Source organism: Ailuropoda melanoleuca, chromosome 1 (assembly GCF_002007445.2).
Source record: "Ailuropoda melanoleuca isolate Jingjing chromosome 1, ASM200744v2, whole genome shotgun sequence".
NCBI classification, from domain to species: Eukaryota; Metazoa; Chordata; class Mammalia; order Carnivora; family Ursidae; genus Ailuropoda; species Ailuropoda melanoleuca.
The window spans coordinates 118,656,565-118,680,435 of NC_048218.1; the positions used below are offsets into that span (position 1 = coordinate 118,656,565).

The 23,871-nt window shown below is 41.2% G+C and overlaps 1 protein-coding gene across 1 annotated transcript in view; it reads right to left on the reverse strand.

The window, feature by feature from the left end:
- The window catches only part of HECW1 (HECT, C2 and WW domain containing E3 ubiquitin protein ligase 1), a 436,289-nt gene that overhangs the window by 380,006 nt on the left and 32,412 nt on the right, over positions 1 to 23,871 (reverse strand). The window lies entirely within an intron of this gene.

Genomic DNA, 23,871 nt, shown 5'->3' on the forward strand with positions numbered 1-23,871 from the left:
GGACCCCTCAGCTCAATTTGTCCTCTCTGATCTACGCCTCCAGTTCAGAAAGGTACTTCCCTGTTTTGTTGTTTATGTAGCTTTATTAGCTGGCTTAGTTCTTTTTCTTAAGTAATTGAGGCATAAATAAATAAAAAATAACCAATAAATAATGAATGGTGATAGAGCAGCCTTCTCCCCATTCTTTCCCCCTGCTTCCGTGTCTCCTGCCCACTGGGAAGAGATGCCACCTCCCTCAGACCGACCCTCATTCCTCAGCCTGGTCTGCAGCCTCCCCTTCGGGGAGAGACAGAAAACCAGGGGCACGTGGGAGTCCGGGGGCCGTGGGTGACCCATGGCAAGCTCTCTGGATGACTGGCCTGTGACCTGACCCTTTCCGTGGAAGGTCTGAAGTTTGGTCACGGTGGGTTAGGAATACAGACAGAAGCAGACCTTACTCTTCACAGCACCTCCTTCTAGACAGAACAAGGGAGGCGGCTGGGGTACAGACAGCATTCCTGTCTGTGCTCATGGATGGGTGTGTGTGTTTGGTGTGTGGGCACACCCATGTGGAAGCCGATCAACCACAACCATGTTCTCATTTCCATATATTGTTTACAATCCTCCCCAAGATGAAATGTGATGGAGTTTGCATTCCTTTTTCCAGTAGCTTGGCAGTGGAAGGAAACTGTTCTGGAAAGAGGGCTGGTTATTTTTACTGGGTTCCTTGGCACAAACAGGCACAGCAGAAGACTCTGGAGACTTTCTGCAGCTTGTCTGTGCCACGGTGCTTCTAGTCACCCCCCTTGCCTTTGCTGGACAGGTTAGAGGGGATGATACTGGGCTGCTTCTGTTCATGAGCTTAACGGTCACGGTTACGCACATGGTTAAACACATCAGTGACTCTTCCGCCTACTGCTCATGTGACCTTAAGCAAGTTCCTCAACTTCCCTAATGCTCATTTTCTCCATCTATAAAATAACAATAACAGTTGCTGGGAACTTATTGTTATTGTTTTCTCAACAATCACTTGTTGAGAAAATTAGCCAAGACGATGCTTGTAAAGTTATTAGAATAGTGCCTGGTACATAACAAGTACTCTATAAATTATAGCTGCTATTACTATTATGTAATTATTACAGTGATATGGGATCTCCGTATACAGACACCAGTAACTCAGTATACAGTGGCTGAGTTATATATACACTGTACTGAGATCTTACTCAGTTTCCTTTTCTCCCTATGAGACCTCCTGGCTTACTGCCTGTAAGTGGCATGAATGGAGGCCCCTCCAAAAGAGTTCCTAATCCACAGGAACTGTGACTGTGACTTTATTTGGAAAATAGGTGTACATGTGATTAAGTCAAAAATCTTGAGATGAGGCGATTATCCTGGACTGCCCAGGCAGGCCCAATATCCAGTGACAAGTGTCCCTATAAGAGACACAGAGAGGAAAGACACAGAGAGAAGAGAAGGCATGCGACCACAGAGACGCAGATGAGATCCACGAAGCCACCAGCCAACAAATGTCTAGAGCCACCAGAAGCTAGAAGAGGCAAGGAACCAACTCTCCCAGAGCCTCTGGAGTGAGCACAGCTCTGCAACGCCTTGATTTCAGACTTCTGGCTTCCAGAATAAATTTCTGTCATTTTAAGCCACCAAGTTCATGTGAATTTGTTACAGCAGCCTTAGGAAACTAATACCCTTATACATAAGTTTTAAAAAGTATCTTACACTGATTTTTTAATTCCGTTTTAAATTTTAGTTTGTTTTGTACAGCAAAATGCGACAAAGAGAAGCAACAAGGGATTCAATAGTCAGGTAAATGGACTTATCTATAAATCTGGATGTTTGCTGAAATGGATCGCCAAATGTTTACGGTGTGAATAACATGAAATTGTTTTTCTCTCCCTCCATCATTTATGAAGAAAGAGAGATCACAGAGCAAGTGACAGATGTTTCCATCCCATTTGCATATTCAATAAAGACAAATGGGCTGCCAAAGGAGCAGGGAGATGAAAAGCACCAGCATTTCCCAAGGAATTAACAGGAGACGGATTGTCATAATTTAGAGGACACAAATGCACACAAGTCACGTGACAAACAAACTTTGCAGAGAAATGAACAAAGGGAATTAGGGCAAGGGAAAAAACGAGGGGAAAAATGTAAAACATAAGCTTAATTAGCTAAGAATAATAGAATCACTGACTCTTAGTGACACAGGGACCCCAGGAGTCATCTAGTCCACCCTCCAAGATGATGAAAGCGGTAATCACCTTCGCAATACCCACTGCCAGTTGTTATTCAGCCTCTGCTTGAATACTGCCAGGAATGGGGAGTTGACTTCCTCACAAGCCCGCATTCCTTAAAGCTTTACTTGAAATACCTTTCTCAGCCAGAGCAAGACAAAATGCATCTCCCAGTATCATCCAGCCATTGGTGGCGGCTCTTATTTAACACCTGTACACAGTTCTGGCATTCGTTCATTTGACGGGTAGTCTCCAGGTCTGTGCTATGAGCCAGGCCCTGTAACAATGAGGATCTGGAAACTCAGGAGCTGGTCTGCTCTCAGGGCCAGGCCAGTCGCCCAGTCCTGCAGTGGGAGGCAGTCAGTGAGCGGGCAGGTACTCTGCAGTGTTGCTCCCAGGGTTACAGTGGGGTATCTGGGGAGGGGATTAACACAGAGAGCTTTCTGGTGGAAATGACCTATTAGCTGGGTCCTGAAAGCTGATTAAGTCAGCTTAATGTATTCGCGCGCGCGTGTGCATGTAGAGAAGGCAGGGTATCCCCAGCAGGAAGGGGGTCCAGGCTTTCAATCACTTAGTCAAATATTTTTGAGCCCATCTAATTTATGCCAAAGATAGTTTTAGACGCTGAGGATGTGCAGAGAAGGAAAGGCTCGGCATCTTTCATTCTGCTGGAAGACCCAAGCAGTAAACTACATCGTTGACGACATGGCCAATAAACAAAATAAGTAAGAAAATATATAGTATGTCAGGTGATGACAGGTGCAACGGAATAAAATGTTGTAAAGCAGGAAAGGGGGACAGAGTGTGTCTGGGGTGAACGGGCTGATTTTAAACAGCGCGTGCCCAGCGGAACACACTGAACCAGGCAGAAACCCAAGGAAAGGCAAGCGCTACCTGTTCTTTACTCCACACCCCCAAACTTGACCCTCAACACATCTGATGGCGTTGAGCCTACCTTCCCTCCACCAGCTCTTCTCATTCTCAGGTCAAGTCCAAAACTGAGGGACAGGAGTGCCATTCAACAGAATAAAAAGAAAATAATTATATCAAGAGCATTAAAAAAAAAGAAATCCTAAAATACAGTACCATAGAAACATGCAAAAGGGAGCCCTTTCAGAAAAACGACACTAAGATTATTCTGTTACTTGTCATTCCCAGTCAGGACCCACAGCTCCAGCTGGGCCTGGTAAGAGCGACCCCTGCACTAGGCCCCACACCATCAAGGTCCTGCCAGCCCCTTCAGCCCTGCCTCAACCCTCTAGCCCAGGGACACACACACACCCCCAGAGCCCACATCCCCTCAAGACACCTGGAGATTCGGAGGGAGAAATAAACTACAGACATGAAGGAGAGATAAGTCATAAAAATTAAATATGGTAATTAAATTTAATAAGGTAAACAAAACAAATTAAATGGGAAAAGGGCCAGAACAGTCGGAAGCCCGAAATTCATGGGGAAAAAAAAGGTTAAAAAATATATTTAAAGGTCCTTGAGGTAAAATTTGACACAATTTGACACAATTTTATTGGCCCTTCTGAGGGAACTGGACAAAATGACATTTTATTTGAAAGTAGCCATTATAATTGCTAAAGAAATTTTGGGGAAATCAAAGAAAGTCAATGAGATGCATTAAAAGCATTTTAAATGTTCCATAATTAACAGTGTTGTCCTGGGCAGAAGTAGACAGATCAATGGAACAAAAAGAAGTTAAAAACAAACCCTAATACATTTAAGACTCTGCAACTGATAGAAGTGGTGTTTCTGAATAATGGGGAATGGACGAATCACTCAAGGGTGGGTCTAGGAGATTTATGGAGGAAAACTACACCTCTATCTTATCAAAATAAAGTCTAAACACTGAAACACGAAAAGAAATCCATTAAAGTAACGGTAGAAAGCACAGGTAGAGAGTTACATCCTGTTGGGAGTAAAGGCGGCTTTTGTTTTTCTAACCATATGGGCTAAAACCTGACACCATGAGGGGCTGAAAGCTCTGACTACAGAAAGAAGAAAAAAAGGTTTTGTCTGAAAAGTAATCATAAACAAAATCCAAAGGCAAACAAAAAACTGGGAGAAATACTGAAAATGTGGGAAAGACAAAGATGGGAGTTGCTTACAAATAAAAAGTATCTCAAATTATAAAACAAACAAATAGACACATAGACAATGGGCAAAGGTCTCCAAAAATCAGGCAGTGCAGACAGACATAAACATATGCAAAGCTGCTTCAGCTCACTAGTTACCAAAATAACTCCAAGTTATTTGATGAAATGAATGAATGAAATGAAAAAAATGCTGCACTACCTTTGTAAAGATAGCACAGAAATGCTGATTTTCATATCTGTTGCAATTATGAATTTATAAAAACTTTCTAATGGGCCATCTGGCAATAAAGGTCCCAAACCTTAAAACTTTGCATATACATATACCCAGGTTCTACTTTAAGGAAATTGTTTGAATGAAACTAACAAGTCTGTGTGTAAAGATTCAGCAAAAAGGACATAAACGTCAAAGTAACTTGTATTAGGGAGAGATGGTTGGTTAAACAAACTATCACACTCATACAATGGAATGAATGTTTAATGCACTGGTTCTCAAAGTATGGTCCCTAAAGGAGCAGCTCCAATATCATCCAGGAACTTGTTAAGAATTCAGACTCTCTCACCTTTCCAGACTTACTGAGTCACAAATTTCCCAAGGTCATGCCCAGCAACCTGGTTTAAGAAACATTCCAGGTAGCAAACCATAAGAGACTCTCAACAATAGAGAACAAACTGAGGGTTGATGGAGGGAGGGGGTGGAGGATGGGCTAAATGGGTGATGGGGATTAAGGGGGGCACTTGTTAAGATGAGCACTGGGTGTTAATATGTAAGTGATGAATCACTAAATTCTACTCCTGAAACCAATATTACACTATATATTAACGAACTAGAATTTAAATCAAAATTTGAAAAAAAAATAAAAAAGAAAGAAACATTCCAGTTGATTCTGATGCACACTACAGTTTGAGAACCTCTCATTTACTATAAGAATCAGGGTCCTAGGAGGACTAGAAGGGATGCTCAGATTGGATGGTTTGAAGCATCTGAAAAAGGGACCACTTACAAAGGTGAGTAAACCACAAGGGCGCACGATTCTGAGATTGGTAACAGTGAGGCTGCATTATCATCCCAGGAAGGGCTGTAACTAGACCCAGAGAGAGGCAGCTGCATGGAACTGCCTGACCAGAGCTGCAAAACCCCAGCAGTCCCTGCCTCACTTTGCTTCCCCTCTCTGGTCTCTTCTGGTGCTCCTCACTGAGTGAACCCAGATCAAGTCCCATGCTCTTCCAACTGAGCCAGCCAGGTGCCCCAAGAAGTATCAAATTTTTAAAAAGCAGAATATGATCCCTTTTCCATGAAAAAGTGTATATCATACACAGTCTGTTTACATGCACACTTACACATGAAAAACCTGCTTGCAGGACATCTACCAAAGTATTAACACTAGTTATTTCTAGATCTTGAGATAATGGGTAAGTTCTTATTACTTGATTGTTTTTGCTTGTCTGTATTTGTTACTTGATTCTTTTTACTTATCTATATTTTCTAAAAGTTATTCAATAAACATGTAAGTTGAAAAGTAAAGGCACTCACCAATTCACGAATAAAAGAATCTCAAAATTGGAAAGCTGGTATATTTCCCTCATACCTTAATTGTTTAGTGTCCATAATACTCATGCATATTTGGTCAACATGTATTGCCTTTTAACTTTAAACAATTTTGGAAACAATGTGGTTAAAGGGAGTAAATGCAGTGGGTAACAATATTAATTAGTACCACCTAATACACATTTCTTGAGGGAATACTATGAATAAAGCACTCTGCACAAAGTGCTTGCTGACTTAGTAAGGATGAGAGTTCGTTACTTTCACTCCATAGCTAAGAAAACTAAAGCTCTGGTATGTGAAAGTTACTAGCCTCAGACTTCACATCTCATCAGTGGGGGAGCAAAGACTCAGATCAGACTACGGCCAAACTGAGCTCTATATTTCTGCAGATGTGAATCAATTGGATTTTGAAAAGAACATATCAATTCTATCTCTATAAAAATAAACCTTGCGACAGAGTAATTCAGTGCATAATATCACACAGTAGTGTATTACCTTAAGAGTAGAGTGATGGTTTCACATCAATTAGTATTATTGATCTTATTATTATAATAATTTCTTTAGAATAATCTATTTAATAATATTTAAAATTTATCATTTTAAGTTAATAGGCCACTCAGAGAAAATTTGTATATCAAATATGAAAACATTTTAAATACTCTAGTCTTTAATAATACAGCCAGAAGAAGGAAGCTGCTGATAAAATATTTTCTGAGTGTTTGATAAAAGCCACTGGAAAGAATTCATTTCCAACTATGAAATCATTGGAGTTTATAGCTTTTTAATTCAAACCATTGTAGCTGAAGCAATACCTCCCACAACTTTTAATCTATCCTATAAATGTTTGATTTATTATACTCTATCGTACTTATTGTACTTTATTGTATTTATAGGCTGCACGGTAGCACCTGACTCTCTCATTTGAATGGAAACTGCTCTGAAGTAAAGGTACATATGTTACTAGTGTTGATTCCCACAATAACTAGAAAAATGCCCAGCTTTGTGAATGTGAATGCATCAGTCAGGACAGGTTAGATTACATTGTGGTAGCAAATAATCACCCTAGATCTCATTGGCTTAATCCAATGAAAATTTCTTTTCTGAATCACACTACATCCCAAATCTTGGTCAGTCGTAGAGGTCTGTTTATCAGGAACAGACACCGATGGCAGCATCAGCTTAGCACATGCTGTCCGGATCACCTCTGTGTGGAAAGATAATGTGCTAAACAGCGTCGTCAATCTCCCTAGAGGTAAGACATATCACTTCCACCCTTATTCCATTGGCCACACGAAGGCACATGACCATGCCTAACTTCGGTGTGCAGGAAAGTACAATCCTACCACACTCTCAGAAGACAAAGAGCCAGAAATACTGCATGGCAGTCTTTGGGACTGCCGTAAAAGGTTGAAAGAATGAATCATAAGGTTATTAGTTAGTACTCTTAACGTATTTACTCACTGAGGGCAGTCTACTATGTCAGTTTCTCTTTCTTAATAATAATTGAAAGAAGCATAGAAATAGATGGCTTTATATATCTCCTTGACATTATAGTTGTATTGCTGCTGAAATATCTATTACTTTTATTTCATTATGTGTGGCAAATTTGTATTTATGATACATTGTATTCATTAGTTTCACCTTTCCATAGGTACAAAGATAAAAGCAACAACCATTGATTAACAATGACCAATAAGAGGGGTGAGAGAAGAAAGAATGGCTTGAAGACATCCCGTAATGAATTCACTTAATTCCGTGAACATCTATGGCGGGACTGCTCCGATCCAGTTTCCTGAGGGACTCTGGGAGCGTGAAGGTATCTAAGATGTACATTCTGGCCTCAGGCTAAAAGAAAGTGCACCAAAATGTTAGAGCCTTATAATGAATAATTTATTCTTTATATGGTAGTTTTTCATATATTAGACTTTTGTTATCCTGTGTTTCTTTTATAATTTTGTTAAAAGGTTATTTAAAGAAGTCAGCTATCCTTTTCACAAGAGTTCAGAATTGGTGTAATTTATGTTCCCTAATTAAATATCCTTAGGTACTTAACTGCAGTTGTTAATTTTCTTCCTGTCTGGCTGTCATAGGATTCACTCTGGATTTACTGCTTTAAACACTTAAACAAGAAAGGGACAAGTGAAATGTAGTTGCTTGACGCTTCCAATGGCTTCATCCATGAATCAAAGACATCGAGCATATGACTTTCCTGTTCATTCATAAATTCACTAACCGTTACACCTGTGAGATTGTGCTGGGCACACAAGGTTGGCAGGGCCCATCTGAGCCCAGCAAGCCAGTAAGTGCAAGGGTTCCTACCAAATCCATTCCATAAAATAGGTGTCCTTGTATCCCATGATAAATGCCTGCCATATTTTATTATCTTGGAGATATAATTATAGTAGAGAAAGACCAAAGCAATATTTAATACTTAAATGTGGGAATACATACGTGGTTAAGTCTATCAAATTAAGCATGTTTAAATTGATTTTCACATTTTCACAAAGTATTTAAAAATATATATTTATAATTCTTTTGCCAAAGTAAAATATAATTTCCATAAACACCGCATAGTAATTTTTAATAAGCTCAAATTTCTTTTTTTTAAACTTTTTTAAAAAAAGATTTTATTTATTTATTTGTCAGAGAGAGAGACAGATCATGAGCAGGGGAAGCGGCAGGCAGAGGGAGAAGCAGGCTCTCCACTGAGCAAGGATCCCACCGTGGGTCTTGATCCCAGGACCCTGGGATCATGACGTGAGCTGAAGGCAGATACTTAACCGACTGAGCCACCCAAGCGTCTCCAAGCTCAAATTTCTTATCATACACATTGCTTTTCCCTGTTCACTAATTTCTTTCTATGCTTTTCTACGTGTGCTCTTCTTTTCATGTTTTATTCATCCGGAAAATATCTTTGACAAGCTCCAAACCATTTTTGTCCCCAAAGTCTCCTTTGTTCTTCCCACTTCCAGTTGCCATGGATCCTAACGCTCTCAGTGTGGGCTCTGTTTAATGTTTGTTTAAAACAATTTCACTTCCTTGAGGACATCTGAAAGCGTTGTTAAATTTGACAGCAGGGTACAGCATCTCCATAGAGACATTACACCCATACGCAGTTTCATGATTTCTAAGGACTTTCCTATATGTGATCTCTTTGGTAGAGCAAAGGACAGGGTTGTTATTTTGAAGGTTATGCTGCAAGATAGCCAGTCAGCCACAGGCTGCTCTTCTAGAAGGACATGGATTTACTGCACGGTTTGAAAGTAAAACGCAGACTCACTAAGTACTATAACGTAAAGCCTGGAGGTGCAGTCTGTACCCTTTGCGGGTCATACAAAATACCAACTTGAGGACTAGGGAGAAACATTCAGGTGGATTCAGCACGGTTAGTAATGTTCTAGGCCTGAGGTTACCTGTCTTCTTTGTATGTATCACATGTTAATAACTTTTAAAAGAAAACGAAAAGATAACCCCTAACACTTCCACAGAGAATGACTCTTATTTCACTATGTAAGAAACGTTACTCCAAAAATGCATCTAGAACCTACCAATGACAGAAGCTGTAAGAGCGAGATCCCCATCAGGAATGTGGCCTGGCCTTTGATTGAGCCTCGAGTAAGAAACACTAGGGCATGGCTTAAACACTCCTGCTTCCGGTACTCAAATACAGGGAGTTCTTAAAATTTTCTCATTGATGGCAAACCCGAGAACTGCTTCTAAAGATACTACTAGAATTGGGATGTAATTCAAGTTACACATCGGGATTAACAATATTTCTCCAAAGAGAAATTGCTTTTCTTAAAAACTATTAAAAGTCAATGAAAATATTGAAAGTAAACATTTCATTTATTTAACAAGAAAAAAACCAAAAAACATAGCATGTACTTGGAAGTATCCTATGCTAATGAAATAGTAAATAAGGACCATTACTTCTTTATTTTAATTCTGTGTGCTTTACACAGACTCTTTCTAATTCTCACTACAACTCCCTAAGGTGGTTGTTAATGTCCCATCTGGACCTGAGGAAAATGAGCTCAGATGCCCATACCGCCCCTAGCCGGGTCAGGCCACGAACCTTTGTTTTCTTCAAAGCCCTCCCACACCCCACTGTCCCCTGATCAGCTGCTCAACCCCGGGCAGAGAAAACTGAGATGCTGTCGAGGACACTTGAACAGAATGTCGAGTCATCTGTGTTCCCAGCTGGGAAAGCTCAATATTAAAAAGAAGTTCTTTTTTTCTCAAAGTCATGGACAGATTTAATGTAACTTCAGCCAAAATCCAAATGGGACTTTCTGGGGAGAAGAGCCTTTTGGTGGCAATGTTACCCCAACATTCATTGAGAGGCATAAACAAGGGATGAATGCGTGCGCTCACCTCTGCCCTCTCCTTTCAAGCTGATGAGATAGCAGAAGACTTTAGAAGCAATGAAGTCGCAAGAACAAAAAAATACAAGAGATAGTGACAGTGAATGAGAGATAATCCACCCACCCATTTATGAACAATGGACGGTAAAGGGAAACACGATTTAAAAAAAAAAAAAAAGCAGATACCAAAGAACTAGCCCAAAGAGAGGGCAGTCAGCAGAAAACAAGCCAATTCACATCACAGAATCCCAGAAGATTCCAGAACTAGAAAGTAAAAAAGAGGGGGCCAAAAATAGGAGACAGTATCAATAGGGAAAGTTGGCTTTCACGTCCTCTTCCCCCACCTCACAGCAATACACAGAAAGTTCATCCTCAGAAGTAATTTTTTAAAAGAAGCTCCAGATTACAAGGCACCAAGCATGGAAGAAGGGAGAGGTGTGTCCCTGAACTGAGCCATGTTGACCCCTGCCTGATCGAGCTCCCAGAACTCCAGCAGTCAAGCTCAAACCCACAGGCAGGAGTCTGGAGGTTTCTTTTCCAGGAGAAAATGACCAGCCCAAGGAAAAACACCTATAGATATGAGGATTGGAAGGCTCTTTCAAGGAAGCGAGGTCAACCAACTGATAGACTAAATCTCGTTCTTAAATATGACCAGACAGCCAAGGATGACGTATATCTGCAGACAAGCTTCTAGTAGGAAATAAAGAGATTAAAATAAACAGGCATGTTAAAAGGATTTGAAAGAAAAAGACATCAAGGAACAGAAGAAAGCTAACAGCAAGGGGAAAAAAGTAATGCTATATGAGAGAGTTCACCCATGAAACAAGAACAGGAGTCTGTAAAAAAAGAGCAATAAAGAGTAATATAAAGCTCTTAAAATTAAAAATGAAATATTTACTTCACCACCATACAATTTTTTAAACCAGTTAGAAACTTAGTCCCAGATTATTATGATACTGTTCATTTATGTCTCTTATTTTAGGATTTTTTTATCAGAGTTTCATTAAAATTTCTCCAAATATATGTTTTAAAATATATTTTGACTAATCTATGGGATTTGTGGCATCGGAGCTTAATACTGTTTCGTGTATGCGCTGACTTTGCTTTTGTGGGTTCTGCATTGCGATGGATTTTAAGGAATAGTGTACTTCCTTGAACATTTTCCCAGAAATAATGCGTTGGTAGAACATTTCCATGATACTGTCATGTCACAAAGTGTATTCTTCTGCGCGGCCATACACATACTACTTTATTCTCTAACCTCACGATCCTGGTGAGTCCTGTTCCTTTGTCACCAGGTAATCAGTGAAGCAAATGAACTGTTTGATAGCACTATTGGTCTCTTTCATCTTTTTTTTTTTAATTTAAATGTTTATGAATTTTTCTCTTTTCCTATGAAATTAAAACGTATTGTTAGGATACGTATGTGTATCTTTTTCAATATCCTATATGGGCTCAGCAGGACTTCTTTTTTATTATTATTCATTTATTTGAGAGAGAGTGAGTAAGAGAGAGAGGGAGAGCATGAGCAGGGGGAAGGGCAGAGGGAGAGGGAAAAGCAGACTCCCCTGCAGAGCAGGGAGCCCGATGTGGGGCTCGATCCCAGGACTCTGGGATCACAACCTGAGCTGAAGGCAGACGCTTCACTGACTGGGCCACCCAGGAGCCCCTCAGGGGGACTTTTATACCAGAAACCTCAACTCTTTTTTAGAACAGGTAGCTTTTCTTCTGGATACCTTAAATTTTTTTCTTCTTTGTGTCTTTATTTTTTTTTAAAGATTTTATTTATTTATTCGACAGAGATAGAGACAGCCAGCAAGAGAGGGAACACAAGCAGGGGGAGTGAGAGAGGAAGAAGCAGGCTCATAGCGGAGGAGCCTGATGTGGGGCTCGATCCCGGAACGCCGGGATCACACCCTGAGCCGAAGGTAGATGCTTAACCACTGTGCCACCCAGGTGCCCCTTCTTTGTGTCTTTAAATGTTGTTACTTCTCCACCTGATCCAAGTTAGAGTAAGTGAGGAGAATAATGTATGTTAGATACTCCAAATTCATCCTCTAAGTCATTTATGTTTTATAATGCCTATTTATTTACATTTTCACTCTTTGTTCTGTGAACATTCCTCAAATTAGATTCTAAATCCCCAACTCAATTCCGAGCAGTGTCTAATTGGTATTTGTTGCCAGTATTGGTGGGGCTCTGTCAGCAAGCAAATTTTCAATTTCCTTTTTCATAGCAACCTACATTTTTTTGGCACAGGATAACTCTCAACTGTCCTTGAGATAGCTAATTGAAGTGTATTTAAATGACTCTTCAATTTTTTTAAGATTCTTTCTATTTTATGCATTTTCCCTGAACATGTCACACCTTACCCCCATCAATTTCATCTGCTGCTTCTCTTCAAGTTGTCTTCAGTTAAGATTCTTCATGGTTTGGGGGCGCCTGGGTGGCACAGTCGTTAAGCGTCTGCCTTCGGCTCAGGGCGTGATCCTGGCGTTCCAGGATCGAGTCCCACATCAGGCTCCTCCGCTAGGAGCCTGCTTCTTCCTCTCCCACTCCCCCTGCTTGTGTTCCCTCTCTCACTGGCTGGCTCTCTCTCTGTCAAATAAATAAATAAAATCTTAAAAAAAAAAAGATTCTTCATGGTTTGCCCATATTTACCAAGTGAAAATATCAATCAATCATTTTTTTACAAGAACAGGTTTTTACTAAGCACTTTCCTTGTGCTGGGCATAGTGCTTAAATAAAATAATGTTATCTCATGTAAACCCCCAAAAATAATTCCATGAGAGAAATAATACCATGTCACCTCCAGGTGACATAGGTAGCCCTGCGGAGTTATGAATTTTGTCCAAATTACTGAGGTCTTTGGCCCTTCGACCCCACTCGGTCCTCCAGCCTCTGTTTGGGACCAATGGGGTATCTGTGCATTCAGAGCTGTGGGTGCCCAGAGGAAGCACCAGGAGAAACGCCGGAATTGATGTTTCTTTCTCTTTTCTGTATTTGTTGTGTGAAGCACAGTCATGGAGACCTCCTTCCTTTTGCTCAAATAGGAACCAGCTGTGACCCATGCCCACTGCACCTAGTGAGCCAGCTACCAAGTGGAGCCTGAGGGCAAGGCCACAGCTACCTGTGGTGGTGGGGGGCATGCAGAGACATACACCTAAGTCCTTCATCACCTACCCCAACCCTCCCAAACTCATGACTCAGGGTCAGGATTCTGAGGGGTCTCCTAGGACACCCATCTTCTCTGGACATCCTGCTTTACCTGTACCGGGTTGAGGATCACAAACCGCTGGTTGGTTTCTCGGTCATTCTGATCTCTTTAAAATGTTCGTTCAGTGATGGTACCCTTCCATGTTAAAAAATCTGAAATCAATTGTTGTTATTATTATTAAGCAGTGTTATGGGCAATGTAACTAAAAGTTTAGGTTCCAAAGTTAACCTTGGTTCAAATCCTGGCTTTATAAATTACTATGAACTTGAGCGAGCTATTTTACTTCTCTAAATATTTGCTTTTCTGTAAATTAGCAATAATAACAGGTTATTGGGCAGGACAAAGCATTCAGCACAGTGCTTGGTTTGCAGTACGCACACTAAATGTTTCTTATCATTATTTTTGACTCTAAAACCTCTAGAGTCAGCAGTGCTACCAGGATATCTAAGACCACCACAATAATTTTGAATTGCTTGAGTTCTAGCTTCTGTGGAGGGAAAAGAGGTATAAATAATAGAAAAGTAAAAAACTATCATTATTGACATAATATGGTATGTAAATTCTAAAAAATTCTATTGTATAAGTGTTTTTGCACATAAAAATAGCTGAAAATTTTCGAAGACTATACCTATCGATGTGTTTACTTTTTAAATTTTTTAGTTTTAAATAATTTAGGCTCACAGAAAAGTTGCAAAAATAGAAGAGTTCCAGTTTGCCTTCCACCAAGCTTCTCCTAAAGTTAACATCTTACATCACCATGATGCATTTGTCAAAACTAAGTATTTCTGTAATAGTATAAACTAGAGACTTCATTTGCATGTTTTATTGTCCTTTTTCTGTTCTAAGATCCAATCTAAGCCCCCCCGTTGTATTTGTCATGTCTCCTTGGTCTCCTCCAATCAATGACAATTTCTCAGTCTTTCCTTATCTTTCATGATCATGACACTTTTAGAGTTCTGGTCACCTATTTCGTAGACTATCCCTCAGTGTGGGTTCATCTAATACTTTTGCATCAGATTGAAGTTGCGTGTTTTACACAAGTGTACACAGAAACGATGTGCCCCTCTTAGTGCATCTTATAATGGGGTGCATATCAATATGTCATTACTGGTGATACCAACTGTGATCACTTGGTGAAGGTCGTGCCTGCCATCAACTTATTATTTTTCCTCTGTAATCAATCAACACTTGGGGCAAGATGCTTTGATATTATGTAAATGTCATGCTTCTCCTCAAACTGTGACCTTCTAAATTTAGCGTCCAGCCACAGATCTTACCGGAAGCAATTACTACAAGGGGGTGTTCTCACGGTGATTTTCTATTTCCTTATTTCCTCTCTGATTACCAACTGGAATTCTTCACTAAGGACGAGCTGTCCCTACGTGTTCAAGACCCACTGAATCTCAGACTGGAGGCATCTTCAGGGTCTTCCGAGACCTCAGATGCCAGAAGTGTTGGCATTACCTGAGAGCTTGTTAGAAACACAGAATCTCAGGTTCTACCCAGGACCTGTTGGATCAAAGCCGCATTTTAACAAGATTCCTGGATGATTTATGTGCTTCAGAGCTCATTTGAGCTCCATGCTTATTGATTTGACAATTGAAGTCACACTTGGAGTTAGAGGCAGGGCCAGTCTACAATCTGTCTCCTGGCTCCCAGGTCAATGTTCCTCTTCTTACTTGGTTGATTCACTCCCAAAAGAAACACCCAGCATGCAGGCTTCAAAGTCAGAGCGAATTTAATTTAAATATTTAACACTGCTTATATGAGATATATACATATACATATATATATATATATATATATTCATTCTTTTTTTTAACTCAAGTATAATTAACATACAGTGTTATATTAGTTTCAGGTATACAATATAGTGATCCAACAATTCTTTTTTTTTTTTTAAGATTTTATTTATTTATTCGACAGAGATAGAGACAGCCAGGGAGAGAGGGAACACAAGCAGAGGGAGTGGGAGAGGAAGAAGCAGGCTCATAGCGGAAGAGCCTGATGTGGGGCTCGATCCCATAACGCCGGGATCACGCCCTGAGCCGAAGGCAGACGCTTAACTGCTGTGTCACCCAGGCGCCCCGATCCAACAATTCTATACATTGCTCAGTGCTCATCACAATACATGTACTCCTAATCCCCTTCACCTACTTCATCCATCTCCCACCCACCTCCCCTCTGGTAACAGCTAGTTTGTACTCTGTATTTAAGAGTCTGCTTTTTTTTTTGGTCTTTTTTTTCTTTGTTCATTTGTTTTGTTTCTTAAATTCCACATATGAATGAAACCATATGGCATTTGTCTTTCTCTGATTGCCATATTTCACTTAGCATTATACCCTCTAGGTCCATCCATGTTGTCCTGAATGGCAAGATTTCATTCTTTTTTATGACAGAATAATATTCCATTGTATATATACACCACATCTTCTTTATCCATTCACGCATTGAGGGATGCTTCAGCTGCGGCCATACCTTGGCTATAATATGTAATGCTGCAATAAACATAAGGCTGCATGTATCTTTTTGAACTACTGTTTTCATAGTCTATGGGTAAATACCCAGTAGTGGAATTGGTGGATCATATTACGACATTCTTTTTTTTTTTTTGAGGACTCTCCATAGTGTTTCCAGAGTGGCTGCACCAATTTGCATTTCCACCAACAATGCGCAAAGGTTCCTTTTTCTCCACACCTTCACCAACACTTGTTATTTCTTGTATTTTTTTTTAATTTTTTGCCATTCTGACAGGTATATCAAGTGATATCTCATCTTGGTTTTAATTTGAGTTTCCCTGATGATGAATGATGTTGAACATTGTTTCACGTGCATTGGCCATCCATATGTCTTCTTTGGAAAAATGTCTATGTGGGTCTTTTGTCCATTTTTAATTGGATTATTAGTTTATATTATTTATTTGTTACCTCTCTGAACTGCAGTTTCCACATGTGCAAATTGAAGGAAATATTAACCAACTTTAAGGATAACAGTGAAGACGAGACAGTATGTGGAAAGCACGTGGTGGAATAATGGACACAGAGATGTGCAGGTGCGTGTGGGCCCAGCTGCTGAGAGTGCACGCACTTTCAGCTCTGCTTTCTGCCCCTTCAGGGTCAGCCTCAGTGGCAGAGAGCTGCCTTACCTGAGGTCATGCCCTTCCAAAGGTGACTCATAGCCAAAGATAAGGATACAGAGGTCCAGCCAATTGGGCCCCACAGAAAACAACCCTGACCTTCATTTCAGCGCTGGAGGCACTCCCTGTTAAACATCCCAAACACCCAGCTGTATCTCAGAGATCATTTCCAGGAGAACTGAAAACTGCCAAAAGATTAAAAAAAGAATGTTCTCAAGAATTGGGAACAACCGTTATGAGTATGATTGCTATGCCTTTGGGGGAAAAACTTTTGCATATTGTCCATATCACTAAATATGAATTGATCCTGTATGTACTAAGTACTGATTTTGCACCTGGTACACTGCCAGTGACAGAGACGAAGACTCTAGCAAAACAACGTGCGCTGTCAAGAAAGGAAGACTGAAAACTAACCAAGAGTGTGCAATTAACCAAAACACGGCTTTGGAAAGAGTCCTGTGACCAGTGGGTGGTGGCTTCCCAGCCCAAACTCTCCTAATAATCACATTCCGAGATAGCTCCATCAAGGGCCACATCAACGGCCACCACTGGGGAACCCTGGGTCCGCAGCTGGAAGCTCACACTTGCTTTCTAACAAAACAAAACAAAACAAAACAAAACAAAACAAAACAAAACAAAACAAAACAAAACAAAAGGCACATCTGAATTTAAACTAATATAACTCATTGTTTCCTGAACGACTCTTTGCTTACCCAACTTGACCCAAGTCCACAGACTCGTCAGCAAGTTCTAGACACCAAAGTCATGAAGAATGTAGAACTGAATTGTATAACTCTGCTTTTTAAAAACGCTTCTGAATGTTTCTCTACACCTTTATTTCAGCTATTCTGCAATAACAAAAGAAAAACTCCATCCTGCTTCTATTGCAAAGGAATGTGCCCTGGAAGCGAAATGAAATCGCTTTTCTTCAAGCAAAGGGCAGAATGGACTCTATCACTATCTCCACAGGCGGAAACAGTGTACAGCCCAGTTATTTACTCTGATGAAAGATCTCTTAGCCTGAAGTGTTGTTAAAACACACAAACACACACAACACATTCTTGCATGATTAAATCCCTACTGCCATTAGAAAAATCAGAACGGGCACATGAAAATGCTTGCCTGGGTACTGCCTATTATTCTTCAGCTCTGGCTTTGAAAGCTTAGTAAAGATTTCCCTGGAACATAGACAACTTTAATGGTCTTTCACGGAAAATTTTAAAAGTACAAAACGTCCATTACCCACTGCTGGCCAGAGGCAAGTTGCTCAAGGGATGCAAGATTGTACTTGCGCATAAAGCAGCCTTAAAATAGTCTTTAGAAACAATAAGGCCCCCCCCCCCCGAGGTGCCTAATAACCCAATTCTTATGTCCCCATTTGCCATCTCTATGATCTACCCATGCTCTTTGTCTTCATTTTCCATGTCCACGTGTTTTGAATTATGAACCGTACCGTACCAGGCAGTGGAAACCGTGGAAAGCCCTGCCTGTGCGTGGACACGGGGCTTGACCAGTGCCCTGCGGATGATGGCAGCTGACACACCTCGCTTGCCTTGTTTGTCTGTAGTGGAGTGGGTGTAGCCAAAGGAGTCTGGGCCATTACACATCCTCTATTTCTCTGCTTCAGAAGCTTCTCTCTTTAAAAGCATGACAACTTCATGGACTACATGCCGCTCTAGAATCACCAGGTGAAGACACTCACAGGGGTTCAGAGCAGTTGCAATGATGCTTGGGCTCTAGGCTCCCTAAATTAGGTCCATATGTAAATGTTCCGCTCCCCATTTCTTTACCCATTAAGGCTTATTCATTTCATTATTTATTATTAATTTAAAACGTTATACATTGCCTTATAGCCCAAAATAGTTTAGTGATGACATAAATACATATAGTCCAGTGATTCTTAACCAAGGAGCGATTCTGCTTTCCAGGTGACATCTGGAAATGTCTGGAGAGATATTTGCTTGTTACAACTGGGGGTAAGTGGTGCAGCTACCAGAGACGCAGAGGCCAGGGATGCTGTTAAACATCCTACAAAGCATAGGGCAGATCCCCACAAGCAAGGATTATGTGGCCCAGAATGTCAATAGTGCAGAGGCAAATAAACCCTAAACCCAATACTAGAAAATTGAATGGAAAAAGCAATCAGGACAAAGCAGAAATTGGAAGCAGGATGGTATAATTCAGTCAGAGGCAAAGATTTTGCTATAAGTGGACCACGGATTTGCCTCTGAGCTTCCCAACACCCAAACCAAAGACAGAAATACCATATGGTAGAGGAAACAGTGCCCACAAGATAAAAACTAACCACCAACCACCCTGGGGAAGTTTCTGCTGACCCACAAATCTGGTAAGAAATCTTCCTAAGGCCAGCATAAAGGAGACATAGGGTGATGGAGAGGACCACATTTTCCACCATAAAAGCCCCAAAGGATAAATCCAAGTGTGGTTTCAGGGCAGCAAGTTCTCATAGCAACCCATACTGCAAGGCTGGGATAAAAACCAACGCAAGAACAAGTCTACAAAAGACCAAAACTGGTAGACCCAGTCCACTCCGGCTCTATCTGTTTTACATGATGACACGTAGAGTGTAAAGAGTATTGGTCAGACCATAGATCTCTCAGAAAATGTTTCATGGACTCTTTCTCACAATCACACCCCAGCAGCACGTGGGCAACAGAGAGTTTGAAGTTATCTCCTGCTAAATTGCAACAGATAGGCTTTTCAATAAGGGAATTCCACAGAGATACACTGAAAGAATGCTCCATGGCCAAAGCAAGAGGCTAGACTTCCCAAGCAAGAAAACAGGCATCCATTGCATCTAGAAACTGTTCATTAAGATATAAGAAAACAGGAGGGCAAAACAACTCTGATTTTACCAGTGACATATCTCTCAACTGTTTTAAGGGACAATATGGAATAGACTGAGCTCACACAGCTTAACCTGTAATCCAATCAATCCATACCTCAAGATTCAAAGACCAAGGAACAGTTACTTAAAAAGTATAAAATAAATCCTATTGAGAGAACTAGCAATTTATTTTGGAAAAATGTAAAATATCTACTTGATATCATGCACCGAAAGTATAGCTTATATACTTAAAGATTCAAATGTTAAAAAATATAGCCAAGAAATCATTAAAAGGATATAGGTTATTTGGTCTGAATTTACATCAGCTATCCATCTATTCGTAGAAAGGAGAAAGTATTTTGGGCGCCTGGGTGGCTCAGCTGGTTAAGCGACTGTCTTCAGCTCAGGTCATGATCCTGGAGTCTTGGGATCCAGTCCAGTGTTGGGCTCCTGCTCAGTGAGGAGTCTGCTTCTCCCTCTGACCATCCCTCCCTCAAGCTCTCTTTATTCTGTCTCTCAAATAGATAAAATCTTAAATAAAAAAGAAAGGAGAAAGCATTTTAAGGTTACCCTTCTTGGGGTGCCTGGGTGGCTCAGTCGGTTAGGCGTCTGCCTTTGGCTCTGGTCATGATCTCAGGGTCCTGGGATCGAGCCCCACGTCGGTTTCCCTGCTCAGCGGGGAGTCTGCTTCTCCCTCTCCCTCTGCCCCAAGTTCGTGCTCTCTCTCTTGCTTGCTCTCTCTCTCTCAAATAAATAAACAAAATCTTTTAAAAAAATAAGGTTACCCTTCTTGCAAAGCAAGAAAGTAGTGAGTAAAATATCGATAATTTTACAAAATCAAATTTAATGCCATGGGTTTTTGAAATCAAAAATGTCATTAAACCATAAAACCTGGGACCCAGATTTCAGTGTCCAATTCCATTCTCCAATAAAGAAATTAGAGCTCCTTGGAGAAATGGCTGATTCTAGCATATAAATATACAAGGCCTAGGTGCCTTTTGTGGTGCTGGGAACTAAGGAAATGCTCAAACCAAACCAAACCAAAAATCCCACATGATGATGGGGTATGTCAAAAGAACACAGGAGTCAACTGAAATAGCTCCCAATGCCCAAAACTGGAACAATTCGAGCAAAAAGATAAATAATGTATCACTGGACTACAACTTGAAATATAAAATAAATATTCATGAGTCCATACCGACATAAATAAATGATTGAATGAACTAATAAGTGAAGGAGAAGAGACAAATCTCCTGTGGAGAAAATTTCCAAATAATTTATGTAGTAGGTACTCTGCCCCCAAGGAGAGGGAGCACAGTCCTGACCCCTCAGTGTGAGCTGCACATTCCAACTTCCTTCCAAAGAGCACTGTGAGGAAAGCAGAAAGAAGAGGACTTTACAGTGGAGAAACCTGACAAACACACCTCAGACAGGTGACCAAGGTCAGCATCAACAGGACAAGTCACACGGACAGCATGGATCCTGGATACAATGTGATGAAAATGGCGTTCTACCTCTACGGCTGTCTTACTCAAAACACACCACCTCAGGCTAATCCTGAGAAGAAATCCCAATAGAGGCATGTGTTAAAAAACACCTGACCAGGGGGCGCCTGGGTGGCACAGCGGTTAAGCGTTTGCCTTCGGCTCAGGGCGTGATCCCGGCGTTGTGGGATCGAGCCCCACATCAGGCTCCTCCGCTATGAGCCTGCTTCTTCCTCTCCCACTCCCCCTGCTTGTGTTCCCTCTCTCGCTGGCTGTCTCTATCTCTGTCGAATAAATAAATAAAATCTTTAAAAAAAAAAAAAACACCTGACCAGATTCCTCAAGATGGTCGAGGTCCTCAAAAACAAGGAAAGTCTAAGAAGTTATTACAGCCAAGAAGATTACTAATAATAGGGGAAACTGGGTATTAGGTATATGGAAATTTTCTGTCATACCTTCTCAATTTTTGTGTAAATCAGAAACTGCTGTAAACTTAAGTATTTTTTTTAAATGCCATAATCCTTCAAAAAGTCAAACACAGAATTATCCAAGAACCCAGAAATCCACTCCTGGATTATACCCCAAAGAAGTGAAAAAAACAAAGACATGTTAATGGCAGCATTTTCACACTAGTCAAAAGTGGTAGAAAGAGCCCAAAGTCCACCAGCTGATGAATGGCTGAGCAAATTTGCATACATGCATATAACTGCACATCATTCAGCCAGAAAAAGAAATGAAGTACTGACACGGGCCTCAAAAACCTTATGCTAAGTGAAAGAAGCCAGACACAAAAGGTCATGTATTTAAAACAGATCACACAGATTTATTTAGAAGGAAGGTTATCTTATTAATAAAACAGTGAAGATTGGCAAGAACCTCAATGCCCAGCAAAAGGACTTTTGTTAAACAAACTGGAGTGTATCTATATCTAAAACCAACAAAACAGTGTCAAAGTAACCTCTCAGTATTTGATGATGTTATCACAATAAATAATGGGGAAAGTGACTTGCAAAAGGTTAAAATATACGTGTGTTAGGAGTGTATATTCATATGGTGATAGGAAAAATACTTAAAACTTCTATAATGAATATGGATCTCTATATACAGAGAAAAATATTATTTACAAATAGCAAAAGGCTTAAACAATGTTATAGTATCCTGGCTTTTTTTTTTTTTGCTTCGTGATGAAAAATTTATGTAAGGCCTCCTGTTTCTACATCTGAGCTCTGGTCAGGGAGCTGGCTTGAAATTAAGAACTAAAGGGGAAAACAATTTGGGAATCACAGAGAGCCAACCACGGGCTTGATAAGCGAAGGAATAGGGGACTTCCTTTTACAAAACAGTGGAGGCCATACTGTGGGTATGTGGCCTGGGACCCTGCCTGCTGTGTTCCCGAGGATAAATAAACCAACCCTCAGAGTGACACTTCTGTTGGCAGAAGGTCTATGAACCTCTATCTACTTTGTAGATTAACTGGGTACATAAGGCAAAGTTACTAACAGCTAATCAGAAAGGGGTGGGAGGCCTATAAAATTTAAATAAATAACCTGCGCTTCAAATAAAAAGCCGGTAAAAATTCTTCAATTCAGAAGCATCTCCTTTGAGCCCTAAAGGGGCAAGAAAAAAACATTAAACTGGCAACCAGATCTGGGCTGGCCCTGGGAGAGCCCCTGCCATTAGCTAAACACTGCCTCTCCCAAACGTGGGCGTGCTTTGTGTTTTATTTCTTTAAGTGATAGCACATTTTTAGTAAGATTTAAATTAACTCCGCAACAGTGATCGCCTTTTCAAATTTTTTTTTTGAAGATTTTATTTATTTATTTGACAGAGAGAGAGCCAGCCAGCGAGAGAGGGAACAGAAGCAGTGGGGGTGGGAGAGAAAGAAGCAGGCTCCCAGCGGAGGAGCCTGATGTGGGGCTCGATCCCAGGTCCCCGGGGTTCACCTCCCAAGCCGAAGGCAGACGCTTAGAAGGCAGACGCTTAACGACTGAGCCACCCAGGCGCCCCCGTCTTTTCAAATTCTGATTTGCACGTCTGGTTACTAACCTGGTCAATGTTTTCTGGGTGTGGGTGGCTGGGTGAGGATAAATGTGTGGTAAGCTCATTAATAGTTGCTTTCAAACTAGGAACTGGATGATAAACCGCCAGGTGAGCGCATAAATCATAATTTATTCAGAGATAAAGGTGAAATCCCTGACTCAGGCTTCAGAGCTCCTCAGAGAGCAGCAGGTCTCCCACTGAGTCACACGCCTCCTCGGGCTTTCTCCTCCACCCCGTGTCGCATGCAAGTAGCTTCAGGACACCTACGGATGGATGCAAATGACGGTGGGTGACCACTTGTCAGTAACAGTGCCCGATGAGTGAGACTTAGGAAGGACACGCTGGACAGTCACAATGTTAATTGTATTACACAAACGTCCTCATTGATTCCAGTAACATTCGTAGGAAATGAGGGCAACAATTATTCCAATTTCGCAGATGAAGAGACCCAACCTTTACACTTGCCCAAGGCCCACGGCATAAAATGGCTGCAGAGCCCATCTTGACCTCCAGGTCAGTGCACCCCACTTGACGCTCCGCTCCCCTGCATGAGGTCACTGCACGGAGAGGTCCGTGACCCCCGAACAAAGTTGGAGGAAACGTGGGCAGAGCAAGGGAGCCGCTAAAGGGTGGGAGGTCCAAAATCAGGACACTCCTCTTTGGATGAGTGAAAAAGTGTAGCCTGCAGGGGGGGCAAACGGGGTAACGATGTCCCAGGTGCTAATGCAGCATCTGTGCCCCAGCGAGGGTGGGGCAGGGGCAGAAGCAGGGAGAGCACTGAAGTGGAGTAACCAGCCCATTCCTTACACGGCCATTGCAGCAGGAGGGAGAAGGTCCCCAGCGAGCGCGGGAGAGACTCTGGGCCGTCCCACTGTCACGTTCCCTCCCTGCACAGCAGGCAAT